Here is a 17,048-nt window from a genome sequence, read left to right as displayed (position 1 = left end):
GCAGTGTCGCGGCGGGTCCCGCTCGGCCGGGGCGGGCGGGAGGGGCCGTGCGAGCCCACGGCAGCCATTGGGTGGCACCCGGAGGGTGGGCGCTGGGGGGCTCGGTCACACCCCCGCCTGATGCAGCGCAGAGAGGCAGCCTGCAAGACTCTCTACTCGGCGTTTCCTACCTTTTTTTTTTCTTTTTTTCCCTCCGCGGCTGTTTTTTTCCTCATTTCCCGAGCATCATGCTGGCTCGGGAAGCGCTGTTTCTCGCAGCTCCACGAGCCCCCACGGCGCAGCGTGGAGCGCGGAGTTTGCGAACCTGAGTTTGTTGTCCCGGGAATCGGAACCGTGCACCGCCGTGGGCCGGCCCGTCCCGGCAGCGCGGTGTCCCGGGCCCCGCCGGGCAGCCCGGGCCCCGCTCCATCCATGGCCGGCACGGCTGCTGCCCGAGGGCCCGACCCCTCCTCTCGCCCCCTTCTCCTCTTCCCTCGCCCTCTGCCCTCCGAGGCACTGGCAGAGCTCCGGGCGGCCGTGGCCGTCCCAAAGCTGTTACCTGAACGTCTGCCAGTGGGAAGCTACGGGAGCGGCGGGACCGAAAGCTCCCGGCGGTGCCAGGGAGACATCTGTTTCCCATTAGCTAGCCTATAGCTGGAATTCTTTAAGCACAGAATGGTCCAGCCACTCACACGGCAGAGCTGAGGGCATAACACCGAGGCCATGACGAAAGCGAGCGGAGAAGCAGCAGCAGCAGCCAGCAATTGTGTACTGGGGCAGCGTATGGGAGCTGCACAATGTCAGGCTGACCCCCACCAGGGCTGGGCGACCTGGGGCAGCCTGTGAAATGAGGCACTTAAAAGTGCCATTACACCGGTTTGTGACATCATAAAGGAGCTAGGAGAGAGATACACAACAGGTTAGATGTTACACCAAAACTTATGAGTGCTCAAAAGTTTCAGTAGCTCTGTTAGAGAAGCAATATGGGATTTAAGTATTAGGGAAGCGCAGTCCAGTAGTTGGAGCGCAGGGCTGGAAGCCAACACTCACGCTCTCATTTTGGCTCTGCTGCTCACTTGCTGTGTGGCCTAACCCAAACCATTTAATCTCTGTGTGCAATCTCTACAACAGTATAATAGGCTTCTACAGACATGTGGTAAGGATCAAATGACTAGTGTTTGATAGTGTACTTTGTGATGAAAGGTGTTAAGTAAAAAGTATCATAATTGGTTACGTTACTGTGTGTATGCCCAGCCTGTCCAAAACTGCTACTTAAGCTGCAGGTATTCCTTTGCATGATTATACAAGAAACTTGAAGACATAATTTGTCCTTGCAAGACTAGATGTTGGATGACTCCTTTCATTCAATTTTCTTTCTTCTAAAATGAAGTTCATATTTGTTCGTGTTAATGTCAGGAACTGTCTTCCCATTGTTTGAATACAATAAAAATTCTCAGCTCCTTTGAATTGCTGCAGGTCCTTTGATTTCATCTGAGCTGCAGTAAGTTATCAAAGGGAAGAACCAACTTAACATGTCAGGAAGTTCAGAGGGTAGATTTTACTAGTTAGTCACATTTTAGAGTACTATAATTATTTCCTCATTCCTCATGGCAGTACTTGGAGGCTCTTAGGATACAAGTCACTATACATAACAGCAAGGATATATAACCAAATGTGAAATAACCACAGCTTTCACGTCTGTAAAACTGAGCTGTACTTCCCTACAAGCAGACCAGTTTATGAGAAAATTCTTTTATTTCTCTTACCGTCTAATTATTTATTTCTATGTCAACAAGCAGTCAGTGCAGCTACTCACCTAAATGTTAAAAAAAAGGTAATGAGCAAAGCTAAGAAGCATTATTGCAAAAAGTTATTGTGAATGGGGAAGGTCTTGAGCATGAGAGTATCTTACCCCAAGTGTGTTGTACTGCTCAGTTGTCAAGAGGGAGTTGCAAATAGTGAAAACGTGATAGTAACTCTCAGGCTTAACAAGTCTTGCAAGGATAGCAAAGACAATCACACGCACATGTGCGTTCAGTTTTCTTCTGGAAGAGTTAATCGCTAGAGATGGAATGAAATTTAGCAAACAAGACCAATGAAGCCACCCTGAAGTTTTCATGAAGGTCTGAGCCAAGGAGATGAATGTCTAAAATGAAGAGGAATGAAGAAAAAACACATCAAAGACATCTGCAAGGAGAAAAGTAAGAAGTGGATGGAACCATCTGCAACATACACAAAAAGAACTATTTCCTGACTCTTCAGCCATCTCCTAAAATACAAAGCAAACAATCAGACCTGTGATAAAAGACCATTATGGGCCAGAGACAAGAGCATTAGTAAGACTTTGAATGAGTCAAAATATCTGTAAACCAAATTAAGAACAGAATTTGCCAGCCAGGATGCCCACAAAATGGTTACTGAGCAATCTGGAAAAAAATAAAGGGCAATAATTCTTGTACTTAATGTCAGCAAATGTTACCAGTGAGAAAAGTTATATAATCAAGAATGAAAAAGAATGTAGGAGAAACTAAGAAAGAAAAATAACTCAGTTTATCTTCTGAAAGACTCAGTTCTAGGAAATGGTCTAGATTTCAAGGTTTCACTAGAAAATATTTATATTTTCACAGAACCAGTGTGTTCGTGCATAGGAAGAAAAGGAGAAATGGCAATGTAATATATTAGCATAAGATCTAGATTTTGTCTGGGCCATAAGCCTATGACAAAGGCTTGGGTGTACAAAGGCATGGGTCAAAATGAATAGGATATAAATTTATTAAACGTAGCATCTTTACCTTCACTGCACAATAAAAATGATGACTCACAATAGTCATGGTTCTTCAGCAGTGGATTCCTTTCATTAAGACTATAAATCCGTAATTTCTGAGTAATGGATGATTACCCATTGCTCAACAAAGTGGGATGAACTTCATCATGTTGAGTGACATTTATTTTAGTAAATGAATTAAGAATGTACAAATGCTGAATTGTAATTTAAGAATAGCATATTTATAGCAAAATAATTTTATGCAGATTGCTAATATTAGGCAGTTAAGCTTGAAATATTTATTACAATTTATTTTACTTCTGAATAACTTGACAATACCTCCCTGGAATTTGAGATACTTTTGATATTATATCTGTAGCGGCAGACAATAATTCATACAGTTGAAGTCTAAAATGCGTGTGGTTTTTTTTTTTTTCCTGCCCTGTATCTCCAAGCACAGTAAAGTTTAAAAAACCTCTCACATTCATATTTCTCAAATCACATCAGACACATACCCTGGAAGTTTGCTTGAATAACTCTGAACATCACTGATTGTGTTGACTATATCTTTGTCAATTACACTGGAGGTTTAAGCACTCAGATTATATATAGACAGCACTTTTGGTGGCTTCATCTTCAACTGAATCCTATCCACTATTTCAAACTGTACTAAAGACAAAAGCATCAAACAAAGAAGATAAAATAAGTATGATATGGACAATCATATTCTCAGCATTATACTTTTTTTCCAGACAAGGTAAAATATAGCTTTCACCAAACACAAACATTAATATCCTTAATATACTGTGTGGCCAATGGCACAGGATTGGGTGGCAACAATGACAAAACTGGCCTATGGAAGACTCATGAAACAATTTCACAGAATTGTTACGGTTGGAAGGGACCTCTGGAGATGACAAGTCCAATCCCCCTGACAAGGCAGGGTCACCTGGAGCAGGTGACACAGGAACAATCCAGATGGGCTTGGAATGTCTCCAGAGAGGGAGACTCCACCCCTACTGGGCCGCCTGTTCCAGTGCTCTGCCACCCTCAGGTAATGAAATTCTACCTCATGCTGAGGTGGAACTTCTTGTGTTTTAGTTTATGGCCATTGCTCCTTGTCCTATCACTGGGCATCACTGAAAAGAGTCTGGCACCATCCTCTTGAGCCCCACCTTTGTGATATTTACATGCATTAATGGGGTCCCCTCTCAGTCTTCCTTCTGGGCTAAACAGGCTCAGCTTCCACAGCCTATCCTCGTAAGAAAGATACTTCCAGTTTGCTCAGGTTTGTCTGTTGTTACTGGAAATATATCAATAGCCTAGAAAAGAATTAGTAGAAAATGAGGAACAATTATTTATAATGGGAGGAAATGCTAATTACATCTATCAAGAGCTCTGCTCTGCCAAGAAATTCCTGCTGAATAGAGTGGATGCTAAAGAGCTGTTGCCAGTCATAATATAACATTTCTTAGAAATGAGGTAATTAGCACACTTTGAGACACTGATAAAATCAGTATTCTTCTCACTGACACACCAGCAGAAACCTCTGGTCACGGAGAAGGGAAGCAGAAGGGTTAAGGATTTAGTAGGCTAAGTGTATTTATCATTTCAGGCATCTATTTTCCAGAGTTTCCTTTGGTTATTCTGTCACATTTCAGTGCTCTGGCCATTGCTTAGGAATCTTATCATAACCAGCATAAAGAAAACAAATGAATGTATCAGTACTTAATTTTTTTGGATAGATAAATTATAAAACAAAATCTCTTTAAGCATCAGAGTAGTGTCTTCAGTGCTTGTCTTGTGTGATCATCATAATCAAACATAAGCTTTTTTTTTTGTTCTCTCATAGCTCTTTGATGATGTAGTATCTTTATATGATGTTTTAAGCATCTCTATAATTGAAAATGAAGTTGAAAACTCCAGTTTATATCAATACTAAAAAAAGCAACATTTCTCACTCCAAGTGCAAAGTTCACGTTTCATTGCTGCTGGATTGAAGCGTCCTTTATAGAACTTTGAAGAGTAGTGAAATGAAAAAAAATAATATTTTAGTGGGTGTTCAACATATCTCATCTGCCAATCAGGTTCTTACTCTACCATTATGTCACTTTCAACACTTCTAATATTTCTTGTTCTATGTAAAGTAAAGATACATAGCAACTTGGCCCTCATTTTGGAGAATGGGTGTGTATATTCTGCAGTATTTCTCCTGACCTTTAGAGTATTCATTTTAGGAGCATAGGATCATAGAATCATTTAGATTCTAAAAGACCTCTGAGATCATCAAATCCAACTGTTAAACCAGCACTGGCAAGTCCACCACTAAGCCAGGTCTGTAAGTGCCACATCTACGTGTTTTTTAAATATCTCCAGCAGCCTGTTCTAAAGTTTGATAAACCATTCAGTGAAAAAATTTGTCTTTATATGCAACCTAAATTGGATAAGATATTATCCATCATCAATGAAGATATTAGAGTCATCAATGAAGATATTAGACAGAACTGGCCCCAGCACTGAACCATGGGAACACCAGTTGTGACCAGACACCAACTGGATATTACTTCATTCACCAGTACTCTCTAGGCCCTGCCATCCAGCCAGTTTTTTTACCCATCCAAGCCACAAGCCTCCAATTTCTCCAGAAGAATGCTGTGAGAAATGGTACCAAAACCTTTACTGTTTTCTAAATAGACAACAATATCATCCTGTCCCATTTTTCAACTTCCAGTCAGCTGGGACCTCCCCACTTAGCGAGGTAAATGGTGGAAAGTGGCTCAGAGAGCACTTGTCCCAACTCCCTCAACACCTCTGGGTGTATCCCATCTGGTCCCATAGACCTGTGTCTATGTGATGTAGCAGTTCACTGACCATTTTCCCGTGGTTTAAGGGGGCTTCATTCTGCTCCTCATCTCTGTCTCCCAGCTCTGTGGACTCTGTACCCAGAAAACAGCTTTAATGCTATTCTGGAATGAGGCAAAGAAGGCATTACAAGGGGATTTTCCTTCGCCCTCCTTTTGTTGCTTTATATTTATAGAAACATTTTTATTGTCTTTTATGATACTAGGCAGATTAAGTTCTAGCTGAGCTTTGGCCCTTCTAATTTTCTGTCTGCTTAACCTCACAATATCCTTGTAGTCCTCCTGAGTTGCCAGCCCCTTCTTTCAAAGGTCAGAACCTCTCCTTATTTTTCTGAACTCCAGCCAAAGCTCTCTGTCCAGTCAGGCTGGTCGTCTTCCCCGCTATCTCATCACTCCTCACATGAGGAGGGCCAGTTTCTGTGTTTTAGTATTTCCTCCTTGAAGAATGTCCAGTTTTCCTGGACTCCTTAGCCCTTCAGGACAGCCTCACAAGGGACTCTGTCAACAAGTCTCCTAAACAGGCCAAAGTCTGCCCTGTGGAAGTCCTAGGTGGCAGGGTTGCTGATTCCCCTCTTTATTTCTCTGATAGCTGAAAACTCTAATTTCATGACTGCTGTGCCCAAGATAGCCTCTGACTACAACATCACCCACCAATCCTTCTCTGTTCAAAAACAACAGGTCCAGTGGGGACCCTTCCCTGCTTGATTCGCTCACCAGCTGTGTAAGGACCATGTGTTACATACACTCCGGGAATCTAGAAGGATGTTCACCTTCTTCCTTCATACTCAAATCCTGTGAGCAAAACAGTCTTCTAAATTATGTTTGACCTGATTGTGCCCAAATGAACTTTACTTAAATAAACTAAATTTAAAACTGAAAAAGTTTCTAAATATTCAGTAATACAGTTTAGTGACCAGTTCATTTTATTCAAAGCAGAAAATCTGACATCAGTTTCTGGGTCAGTTGCTGTCCTTCTTTTTGACTCTGGGCTGTGTAAGTTTATTGCTTACAATTTCAGGCAAGAGTCTAAATCTGCATCTTTAAATGCCCTTTTGTGTATTTTTCTATCTCATCTGTTTGCACTAAACAGATAACCTTTTTAGGCCTGGAGTAGAATAAAGTCCTGCCCGAGTATTGCAGCTTTTTTTTTTTTTCTTGTGAAAGGTCTGCTTAGATATCTATTTATTACCTTCACAACATTTTTATGGTATTATGTTGTCACACAATCTGACACAAGTCTCCCACAGACCACTGTCTAAAGAAATGGAGGAACAGTTTCTTAAAACATGAAATTTGGAGTGGTAAGTTATTAAATGCCTAGTAGCTAATAAGATAAATAATTAAATACAGTAAAAAATCCTCTATAATACAGCAGAAAAGTTGAGCATGAGTTTTATATCTTCATAAGGATGAATAAATCAATTTTTTAAAAAATATAAGCAGAAGATATTTTCCTTTTTATCTATGTACTCTTTGGCCAGAGGTATGAGAGGCATTTATTATTCCAGAAAAGGGAAATGGCATAAAACAGTTATCATCCAGTACTACATATATTTTAGGAAAACAGAACTCCTAGTGAGAAAGAGTGTTTTAAATATATCAGTTTCTTATGAAAACTTAAAGAGAGGATGAAACATTTCAAGCATTTACAACAGATTGTAGAAACTCGAATTAAATATGTAATTTTTGAGGTTTTATGGAATCCCTAATTCAAGACTGAATTGTAGTAAGAATAAGAGACCCAAAATAGAGAATGAGATTCTAGAAGAAGGTGACTTTAACATAAACAAGAACTGTTAAAATATGCAAAACTGAAGCTGAGAGACTAGATAGTTTGCAGAGTAGTTTCCAGGCTCTTCTTCTGTGTCTTCTGAGATCTTTTTCTAACATCTTTGGGGAGCTGTAGACAGTCTTCTACAAACTTTAGAGTGACTATTGCTGGGAAAGGGTAGCTATTTCTCAATTTTTCTTCTACCAAATCTGTTAACTGCTAAATACTTACTCAGCTGTTTACACTAAAACAGGTATGCGTCTTTTATCTTGGCCACCTTCTGATTTGGGAATGTCAAGCAGCTGTATCTGGGAAGGAAGAGGCCTTGTCCCTGGCAGGGCTCTGGAGGGAGCCTACAGACTGACCTTGTGGGAGACCACGTCCTCACTTGCAGCAGCCATGCATTTGTCGAGGAGGAGATGTGGAACAAAGATCAGGGAGTGTCTGGGAAGATCACAAGGACTCAGCAGAGATGCTGAAACCCCAACTGCACAGAAGGTGAGGAAGCCCTATGGTGTTTGACTGGAAGTGAAGAAGCTGGAAAAAGTTGGAGAAAATTGTAGACAGGTGAAGAAATGCACCAGTCGTATTTCAGCAAGGAGACATGCCAAATCCTTCAACTGGGAAGAAACCTTTGATACAGGCTGGGCCTACTGGGATACTGGAAAGGAGCAGCTGTGCAGAAAAGGACCTGAGGCCTTAGTAGACCAAATTAATGTAAGCTAGCAGCATGTCTTCACATCAAAGGCTGACAGCTTCCTGGGATGTATTAGCAGAAGCAATTATTCACTTGTACTTGACAGTTTTTAGGCCACATCTAGAACACTGTAATGCATCCAGTTTCCTCAGACACACCCTACCCCATAAAAGAAAGACACCAGTAAGATGGAGTGACTTCAGTAGAGGGCCATCAAGATGATCAGGGCCTGGAACATTTTTTCTGAGAAGAGGATAAGAATAGCCCTTATTCTGACTGAAGCAGAGATGGGTTTGGGGAAGACCTGAGACCAGTCTGGCAGCAGCTATGTGGAGGTAACTGAGCAGATGGAGCCACTATCTTCAGCAGTGCTTAGCAGAAGAACAAAAGAAAATGGATATAAATTGAAACAAGAAGTTCAGCCATAATAAACTTTTCCTTTATGTGGGCGGAACAGCAACAAAACAGGTTGATAATCCAGGGAGTTTGGATGATCTGTGTTATTGGAAGTTTATCAGACCCAACTGGCCAAATTCCCAAGCAGCCTAGTCTGAGCTTAGAGCTGACCATGCTTTGAGACTTCAGCCTCAGCGATTCTGTGGTAGCAGCACGAAGCCAAATCAATTTCTTGGAAGAAAAGCAAGACAATACCACTACAGTAGTGAACTTGTAAAGAATAACCTCACAGGAGTATGCAGCATGAAGTCAAAAAGTGACCGTTTCAAAGAGATTGTAAGATAAAAGAAAAATAAAACAGGAAATAACTCTTGTTTTCAAGAAACAAAGCCTCCATGTAGTGTGAAAGCAAGTACAGCCCTAAACTATGTCCTGCTGCTGAACAGGCCTTTTGTATCAGAAAGGTGTAGACTTCAGCTGTAAAGAAATAAGATTAGAACTACTCTAAGTATGAGGACAGCATTTGCTCTACCAGACAGATCTGAATGCAGCAGCAACCAATGCAATTTGGTCTGCATTTGTTGAGAAGTATTGCAGACATAGTGATCTCCTGAGATTGGAACAACCATTTGATGAAGGCCTTTTATATTATAAGTGAGATGCACAGGCATAGGTCATGGCTATAGATGAACTGCAGGAAAAACAAAAAAAAGCTTAAAAATATCCCAAAATCCTGGAATGCAGTTAAAATTTAGTGAGAAAGATGATTCCTACTTACTGACTGTAAAGGTAAATCAAAATCTTAGAAAGGCAAGAGTCAAAATGGTTTTAGAAGATCTACATGAAAGTTTTATAGTAAAAATCATGTGTGATTAAAAGCAAGTAATTAAAGGTAGCAAGTGAAAAGCAAAAATGGCAGATGGCATAGGAGAAATTCTACAAAAATGTCAATGTCAAACCTTTGTACCAACTCAGAAAAAATCACCATGAAGAAATACTTGTTTAAGCAAATTATAAAGAAAAAGTAGGTAGGGAATCTTCCTACTATGGAAGGAATGGAGGGATAACTTCTCAAAAGATTTTCCTCTTTCATGATATACAGATGTAAGGCAAAAAGTTGACTTTTGTATTCAGTAACTTCAAGGCTGAGAAGATCCAAATCCTTACTTTCTCATTTTCCATGTCCATGGACCTACTCTTGCCATGCTGATACATTGACATAATTCCATTTCTGAGCTGACTTACATTGCAATCTTCCAGCAGTGGAACAAGCTTACCCTCAGAAAGGGAGAGCAAAGTCCCTGACTCTACCCTGTCCTTTAAGAAAAACATTCATTGCTATTGAGCTGTTACTGACACTCACCATTAGTGTTTATTTTGCTAAGGGAAGGTCAAAGATATTGACTTTGTCTGACTTTGAACTTCATCTCAACCCCATGACACTAGAACCCAGGGGAAAGATCCCTCCATCTACAGAAGGCTTCTTCCCATTTTAGGAAGAACTCGTTAACTCTCTTTGTACTTAGGTCAAGTTACTCTGATTTCTGACATGATTTCATGTTTTGGTTCCCAAAACCTTTGAAGAGCCTGCTATGCTGCGCTGTCAGGGCTATGCTTCAGATGGTAAAAATATTTGCTCACAATGTGTTATAGTTTAGTTTTGTCCATAGGCAAAGTAGTCAAATGACATTAAAAAGCATTGATTTGAAGTACTCTACATTTAAAACACCACTCCCATTTACTAGTTGTCTGTGAGAAGATAGAGATTACTTATCCATATATAATTATATTTTGTGAAGTTGCTATCTAAGGGACTTTTTATAGAGGAAGAGCAACTCTGCCTGTTTGTTTGACTCCTGTGACTCTAATTTAACCTGGTGTGCTTGGAACAAAGATGGTGAGAAATGCGAACATTTATCTTTTACAGAATACTCTGTACCCTGTGATAAAGAGGAGATTAATGTAAATTGGGTATTTTTTCTTCACTTCCCCTCATTCCAAGGAGAAAATAGAAATCAAAAAAAGTTTTCAATTTTTTGTCCAGTTCAAAACCAACCAGAGGTGGTGTTGTCCATGCTTAGGTCATTCTCACATGAGGATAAAATTAGCAATCACAGGCGTTTCACGTGAGGAACCCCCTGTGTACATGTGTGAAGGATGGGTGTCTGCAGCGTGTGCTATGTGTACTTTCCCCCCTTCTTTTCATCTGCTTCACATGGTTCAACAGCCACTGTGATGTGAAAAATATAACAATATTCAGCATGGTGTCGGGGTTACACTGGGAGAAATGAGACTCCTATTTTTCTTTTGCTGCTTTTGGTTAAATATTGTCTTCTCTTACAAAGTGCTGCTATAAGAATTTCAGGCAAGTCTAACCCTAATGACTTGGAGACAAAGAGAAAGCCACTAGCATCAGATGATTTTTTAATACTGATTATCTCTGGAATTTTTGCTTCACATAAGTTTGTTTTGGAGCATTGGCAGTTTAGGTGCAGATACATAATTCACTTTAGAATCTGAGTAGATCAACTTTTTTCATTTCTTTTGTATTTTCTATATAAACTGAAACATGCAGCCCCTGGATCAAATGTGATTCACAAAATGTTTTCTTAAACAATATATAAAAGCCTTACTTTCAAGACAAAGGTGGCAAGTAGACCATATAGAGAGCAAACAACACATGGTGCTGCACTTGAAGAGTTCTTCCATATTAAAGAATTTTCATATCAATTTCTATGTTGTTTTTTTTTTTATTGATAATAGAAATGTAGCTCAATCCTGTGATATGCTTAAAAAACTTCAATGAACTATCTGAATTTTAGGCAAAGTGTGAGGAGTCACTGGCTTTTACAAATTTTGTAATGATTCAATACAAACATTCATCTGGCAAGAAGGATAAATGGCACTTTTTATTTGTCAGAGAACTACTGACTGGAAGTGATGCCAAATTTTGCCCCAAACAGGCAGAGTGACTGCCTAATCAGACTCAGCTTAAGTCAATTAAGCAGGAGGTATTTTTATTAGCGACGCGTCGGAGAAATCACAAAATGGATTTCTGAGTTCACATAGCAAAAGCAAGCCTTATATACAATTTTGGGTATAGGATTACATCAGATCAGGTACATAATCATGCATATTCATATGGGGCGTGGTGTAGGCGGAGCATGGGCGGAGCGTAGGTGGAGACATCTCTTTTGGGGAATTTTCAGGTGGTCGTTCCTGTTGCCTTCACCATAGACGGGGGCTTTCCGATGAGTCTTCCTCTTTAAACTTTTGAACTCTTTTCCTAATTTGGTCAATTCCCGGTGTATTTGGCTTAGATCCCGTGGCTTGGCAAAACCCTTAGGGTCGTTTTGACATTGCTGGCTCTAAACCTGCTTAGCTTATTAGTTTCTCCTATACCTATCTCTTCCCCTGTCATGATGCTCTACCTTTTATCTAATTTATTGCTCTGTTTTCCTAGTGCTGTGCTTTCTCCGTGTGTTCTAGTGCTAGGCCCTTCTTTACATGCCTCTCATTCCATGTTTTAACCCATTACTTCTGGAAAGCTATCTGCTTTAGGGCTTCAGAAGAATTCTGGGGAAAGTACATCTTAGGAGGCAAAGAGGATGGGTAAAAGGCATTTCTTAGTGCTGAACAGAATGGTGGCAATGGTTTTATTAAGTTTGATCCTTAGCGAAAACCTTAGACTTGGGCAAAAATATTTTATTGCTAATTTGTTTCAACTCATTTTGTGGCACTTATTCCTTGAGACTAAAAGGGTTTAAGAGAAATTAATTTCAATTATTTATATCACCTGGATTAAAATTATTGTCACTGGTTTTATGTCTTCATTTTGAAATCATTGCTGTCATCAGTAGTTTTCCCCTAAATACATCTGCACTCAATTTGGAAAGAACTGGCAAAAACTAAAGGAGACACCTTCAACCCATGTCAATCTTCTATGTCCTGTTAGATTATTTACCCTTTTATGAATACAGGCAATACAATGGCCTCTTTGACCTCAAGAAAAGATCTCTGACAAAGATCTCTGGTAATACAACTAGACAAAATATCTTAAAAAAGAGGAATGGTGGTGTTGAGTTTGTTTTTACAGCAGGTTTGCCAAGTGATGCAAATGCAAATTGGAATTCCACATTCTGTATTAACAAAAGACAGAGCACAATATTATTCTTTGATGCCCTTATGAATATTTTTTTCCATCTATATACAACAATTCTGATCTTTTGGTAAGAAAACTGCATTCCTTTCTTCATCAAAGTCCAAGTTCATAAAATAGAATCAATTCTGATGTTAAAATCCTTTTAATTTAGTAAAACAAAGTCATTGTTTTATCAAACCTTTTGAAATAGTGCTAATCAGAGTGATTTCACAAAATTATTGTAAGCACTCACATAAATGACTAAGTGGAGATAGAAATAGCTCATATGAAATCTATTAAGGTCCACTGATTACACTGGGGTTTCATCTGGACTCTGTTCTTGCGTCGTTGCTGTGTGTATTCTTTTCATTAATTTCCTAATAACTGTTTTATACTGTATAATGACCCTAAACTAGGAAGATTATCTAGTGTTTTATGAGCCAAATTCACAAATAGTATCTCTCCACACTGAGAGAGATAACAACTTGTTCAGTCTTTTAAGAGTCATCTCAAAGGGTGCGTTCCAAATATTTTAACTCTTCAGGCAAATTATTTCACCTGCAATTTTGTTTGTTTGCAGTTTCAGTTAACTGAACATCACAGATGTTCACATGCCCTGAGCCACACTAAAAATCAGGGAAACTAAAATTCCTAAGCCACATATCCGGAGTAAATGACAGCAACCAGATCTGCCAGAAAGTCAACTACTGGCCTACAGTTGCTTGCAGGTGCAAACTCCAGATACAAATAGGAAGATGAGCATCCATTTTTCACATATACTAACTCAAATATAAACCTGATGATCCAACACCATTATCTTGAACTGATTTTTCATCAATGTGTGTCAAATCCAGCTGTACCAGCAGTACAAACTACTTCTAGTGGATCATAGCAGGGAAAAAAATGATGCAGCACCACAAAAACCCCTAAACCAAACCAAGCCAAAACAGAAAAATCCTAAACCAATAGATTAAAACCTAGAGCATTTCCTGTCAATTATCAGCAGAAATGTAAGAAGGCTGAGTACAACCATCCAAGTTAGGATACAGCTAAAACATTCAGGAAAATAACTCCACTCCCCTACAGAGTCCTGTGTGATCTTTGCTGACTATACTTAGTCAAGTGCTCAGTTTCAAATCTTATAGGAAAATCTGATCCTCCAAAATGATGCTGGGTCAGTGATACTTACTGACTTGCAAGCACAAATGCAACTGATTAAGCGATCGTTTCATGTTCCATTTAATCTTACTTTGAACTGCTTTTCATGCCTGTGTACTCTCTATAGCAGAGAAAAGCATTATACTGGGAGTTATATGGTGACCATGTAGCTTCTTTTAGTTATTTTAAATTTAGGGCTGCAAGCTGCTGAGCAGCCCAATTTAGAGTCAAGGGTCTCATTTCTGAAATAGGCACAATACTGGTAGATTATGCTGTGTCAGCTTGAAGATGGTACATTTAAGGACATCTGAGGATGAGTGAAATCACTGCTGATGGGAATGATTAAACTCTGACTGTTGTGTTTATAATCACTGTGCTGTGCCATCAGTGAATGGTGGTGTCATAAATATAATGATATACAAGGTCAGATTTTGCGAGTATTTTTCTTACAAGACTTTCCATTCCAAACATCATTTAAAATTATGTGCAGATTCAGAAGAGTATCCCTAGATTTTCTGCATCTTTCTTTAGAGCTGTAAAAATAAAAATGCTGCAATACAGGTGCAGAAAAAAGTAGAAATTTTTTTGCAATTTTTTGCTTATATGTGGTAACATTTTACTTTCCAAGACATGAGAAAGGTCCAGTTTTCTCAGAATAGTCTTCAATCAACAAAGATTAAAAAGACAGTGTAAAACCAAAGTACACCAACCCACAGACAGTCTCTTCCTAACACAGGCCTCAGTCTTCATCAGTCAGGATGTGATCTTGCATCCACCTCTACCTTGTAGGGCTATTTCTCATCCAGAGTAAATTAGGAATTCTAAAAGATTTTCCACCAAAAATACTATTTTTGTCATCCACATATTCACAATAAATTAATCTGAAAGTAGTTATTAACTTAACAGTAAAGTAATGCCAGTGCTAGCAGAATTTTTCCCTAACAACAGAGAAGACCATATATTAATGATGCCACTGGGATCCACAGAAGTCTAACCATGTCTGTTCTTTAAATGTGACCATAATTTCATTCAAGGTGATTACATTAAGTTTAGATATGGTACAGGGTAAAGGAGATGGAGGACATTCATTCCCTTCTTCATGGCCAAATTAACTGGATTTCTCTCTCAGAATTTTTTAAATAAACTTATCAACCCTTACAAAACAGAAGCCCCAATCACTGTAAGTCTTATATCCTCTTAGCAAAAGTTTTGTTATTTAAAACTCTCAGAAAGTCATATTATGTTCACAGGACTGTTAAATGCAGTGTAGTGAGTGCTGGTACACAGAACAGTGTACTTGTTCATAAAGTAAATGTACTCAACTGTCCAGAAATCCTTGCCAGTTTTATATCTTGCCAAGAGAGATCACTTCAACAGATCATAATTTATATTAGCAGTTGGACAAATGAATGCAGTGTGATGCATGAATTGTCTTAAGAAGAAACACCCACCTCTTACTAAGATTACCTGGAAATACCCCATTTCATTCTAAAATGTTTCTAACTAGGTAATTTAAAATAATAAAAGGTTATTAGCAAGCTAAATAAATAAATAAATAAATAAATAAATGTAATTTGTGTCACACCAAGTTTCATACTCAAAATTATTTTTTCTGTTCTTTCATGTTTTCGTCTCTCTTTGAACTGGAGGAAACCTGAGTTTTTCAGCAAACTGATCAGTTTACCATTTTGAAGGACTGTGCTGTGACACCTGTGGTAGCATTAGTAAGAAAGAGATCTTTTTGCTCTTGTTTTTGTACTTAGTTACAACTTTGCAGCTTCAAAAGCTGAAAATTACTTGACAAGATAAACACACTCTGCAATGAACTTAGCACGTGTGTTTTAAAATCTGGAAAAAGCCCCAATTATCCCAAACTAATACCAAGGATCGGATTCAGAAGTAAACAAAACCAGCATTAAGAAGAGTAAATAGTTTGAAAATGGCAGTACTACACTAACATTGGCAAGTGAAAACTGGAAGGAGATTTGACACGTTCAAACTCCATCCTCATGGAGAAACTGAGTAGCAAAAGAAATCTGAAGTTCTTTATTTAAAGTTAGCTACTGAGTCCTGGAGAACTGGGGAACATCTCTTACCCATATCTGAGGGTATTTAACTGGTCCATCTTTTTTGTTTTTCATTTACTATCATGATTCCATCCCAAAATTTCCACATCCTAACATAATGTTAGCTCCATATATAAAACCCTACTGGATAACGCAGTAGCTGTTAAAGTCTGCATCTCGGGTAAATTTTGTTGCTATTTTAGGAAAGCAGTGGAAAGTCTTATATTTTCTTTAAATAATGCCAAAACTGCTGCTTACTATTATGACACAAAATAGGTTCCTCACAATCTCAAATTTGGAAAGGAAAAGATAGAACTGAATATGCCGTTCTATCTTTCATATCTTTCCGAGAAAATAAAATGCAGCAAAATGTTTTTGTTGTCAATAAACCAAGTAGAAATGATTCAGAATGCAAACACAGAATCAGACCTATGACTAAGGCACCATTTTTAAATTCAAAGAAAGATATTATTACAATTGAAACTTCATTGCTATTTTTCATCTGCATCGTACGCAACATTTTCCTGCAAAAGACAAAAACATGGGAGTGAAAACCCCTGAGAACTAACAAAATAACTGAATAACTAACCTTATCATCACTTGAGTCTTTTACTTGCCCCACTACATTTTGCCTGAAGAACAAGACACATCTCTTTGACCTTGAAAACATAGAGGTCTAGATGTAGTTTTACTGTGAGGGAGAGATAAATGAGAAAGGATATCATGTATCAGCATGTCAGTGTGTCCACATGGGGTAGTTATTTGACTCAATTTCAGTGTTTATTTTATAAAAGAGCTTAGAAGAAGATTCACATAAGGTGTCAGTCTGATGAGGCTCTTTTTCTTCCCTTCCCTTCCCTTCCCTTCCCTTCCCTTCCCTTCCCTTCCCTTCCCTTCCCTTCCCTTCCCTTCCCTTCCCTTCCCTTCCCTTCCCTTCCCTTCCCTTCCCTTCCCTTCCCTTCCCTTCCCTTCCCTTCCCTTCCCTTCCCTTCCCTGTCAATGAAGGGACAGTGGCCTTGTGGCCTTTCAGAAAGGGAAACGGAACCTATGAGAAATGAAAAGGAACCTATGTAAAATTCAACTTCTTGGTGTCCTGAGTCTCCCAGGATATTCAGTAGAGAAACCTAGTTTTTTTCAGACCTCACCTAATGGGCTTTTCACCCAGTGATAATACAGATGACCCAACAGTCATATTCTTCTGTTCTTCTGCTGATC

The sequence above is a fragment of the Zonotrichia leucophrys genome, chromosome 2 (genome assembly GCF_028769735.1).
Source record: "Zonotrichia leucophrys gambelii isolate GWCS_2022_RI chromosome 2, RI_Zleu_2.0, whole genome shotgun sequence".
In the NCBI taxonomy this organism is placed as follows: Eukaryota; Metazoa; Chordata; class Aves; order Passeriformes; family Passerellidae; genus Zonotrichia; species Zonotrichia leucophrys.
Note: the sequence above shows the minus strand (reverse complement) of the source record.